The sequence below is a fragment of the Schistocerca serialis genome, unplaced genomic scaffold (assembly GCF_023864345.2).
Source record: "Schistocerca serialis cubense isolate TAMUIC-IGC-003099 unplaced genomic scaffold, iqSchSeri2.2 HiC_scaffold_890, whole genome shotgun sequence".
NCBI lineage: Eukaryota > Metazoa > Arthropoda > Insecta > Orthoptera > Acrididae > Schistocerca > Schistocerca serialis.
This window is the reverse complement of record NW_026048508.1, coordinates 23,248-25,239: the sequence shown is the minus strand read 5'-3', so window position 1 is coordinate 25,239 and position 1,992 is coordinate 23,248. Positions and strand designations below refer to the sequence as shown.

Below are 1,992 nucleotides of genomic sequence, written 5' to 3'. Positions count from 1 at the left end.
TCTAAAAAAATAAAAGATGACACATTTGTTGGCTTCGCAACTTCCGACTTAACCTAGGCCTGGAGCTATCTGCAGATCTGTCTGCCCATACAACCTTCGTTTAGTAACAGAGTTTTGTCGTGACATTCATTGGCATCGGTAACTCAGGACCAGACCATCACAAACCCAGTCATCAGAATACGCTATAGTCGCTTCAGTTTGTCTTCTCAACTTGATAAGAGAATAAAATATTTTGGTCTACACTGAAGCACGTACTCAGGTGGCAGTAGTATAGCGTACGCAAGGTATAAAAGGACAGTGCATTGGTGGAGCTGTAATTTTTTCTCAGACGATTCATATGAAAGGGAGTCCGAAGTGATTATGGCCGCACGGTGGGAATCAATGGACTTTGATCGCGGAATAATAGTTGAAGCTAGATGCTTGAGCCATTCCATTTCGGAAAACGTTAGGGAACTTAGTATTCCAAGACCTACAGCGTCAAAAGGGGCCGAGAATATGAAATTTCAGACATTACCTCCACGATGGACAACGCAGTGGCCGATGGCCTTCACTTAAAGTCAGAGAGTAAAGGCGTTTGCGTAGACTTGTCAGTGCTAACACACAAGCAACATTGAGTGATAACAACTACAGAAATCAATGCAGCACGTACGAGAATGTATCCGTCAGAACAATGCGCCGAAATTTGGTGTTAATGGACTATGTCAGCAGACGACCAACGCGAGTGCCTTTGCTAACAACATGACGTCGCCTATGGCGCCTTTCCTGGGCTCGTGACCGTATCGATTGGACCCTAGACGACCGGAAAACCGTGGCATGGTCAGATGAGTTCCGATTTCTGTTGGCAAGAGGTGATGGTAGGGTTCGAGTGTGGGGCAGACGTCATGAAGCCATGGACCCAAGTTGCCAACAAGGCACTGTGTAAGCTGTTGGTGGCTCCATAATGATGTGGACTGTGTTTACATGGAATGCACTGTGTCCTCCGCTCCAATGGAACCTATCATTGACTGCAAATAGTTACTTTCGACTACTTGGAGACCATTTGCGGGCTGTCATGTTCCCAAACAACGATGGAATTTTTGTGGATGACAATACGTCGTGTCCCCGCGCCACAATTGCTCGCGATTGGTTTGAATAACAATGGTTTGGCCGCTCAGGTCGCCCAGCATGAATTCTACCGGACATTTATGGGCCATAATCGAGAGGTCAATTCGTGCATAAAATCCTGCACCGGCGTCACTTTCGCAGTTGTGGTCGGCTACAGAGGTAGCGTGACGCAGTATTTCTGCAGGGGACTTCCAACGACTTGTTTAGTCCACGCCATGCCGAGTTGCTGCAATAAAAAAAACTTAACTCCTTCCTAACAGTCCAGAAGACCCAACGGGACCGACCGGCTGCCGTGTCATCCTCAACCCATAGGCGTCACTGGATGCGGATATGGAGGGGCATGTGATCAGCACACCGCTCTCCCGCCCGTATGTCAGTTTCCGAGACCGGAGCCGCTACTTCTCAACCAAATAGCTCCTCAGTTTGCCTCACAAGGGCTGAGTGCATCCCGCTTGCCAACGGCGCCCGGCAGACCGGATGGTCACCCATCCAAGTGCTAACCCAGCCCGACAGCGCTTAACTTCGGTGATCTGACGGCAACCGGTGTTACCACAGCGGCAAGGCCGTTGGCTTAGTTGCTGCACTACACCGGGCATATGCGGGTCCGACACGACATTAGGAATTATCCGTACCCCATGACTTTTGTCACTTCAGTGAAGTATATGACACAATGCAAAGCGTCGTCATCAGTGGATCCCATCTCCACTAGATTTGTACTGGTCTAGTATACTAGGTCTAGTAGACAACAGGATCGAGGCCATCGCGCAGGAGAACTAAACGATATATAACACACAAAACACACGACCAAAATCTGCAACTGAAACGGAATTAGTAAGTGACGCGATACCATGCCGAGATATCGACGAAATCTTTAACGTGGTGGTTATA

The 1,992-nt window shown here is 48.5% G+C and overlaps 1 pseudogene; it reads right to left on the bottom strand.

Annotated features, from left to right (window-relative positions):
- Positions 1-1,557: 1,557 nt before the first annotated feature.
- Positions 1,558-1,675, bottom strand: LOC126452505 (5S ribosomal RNA; annotated as a pseudogene).
- Positions 1,676-1,992: the final 317 nt, after the last annotated feature.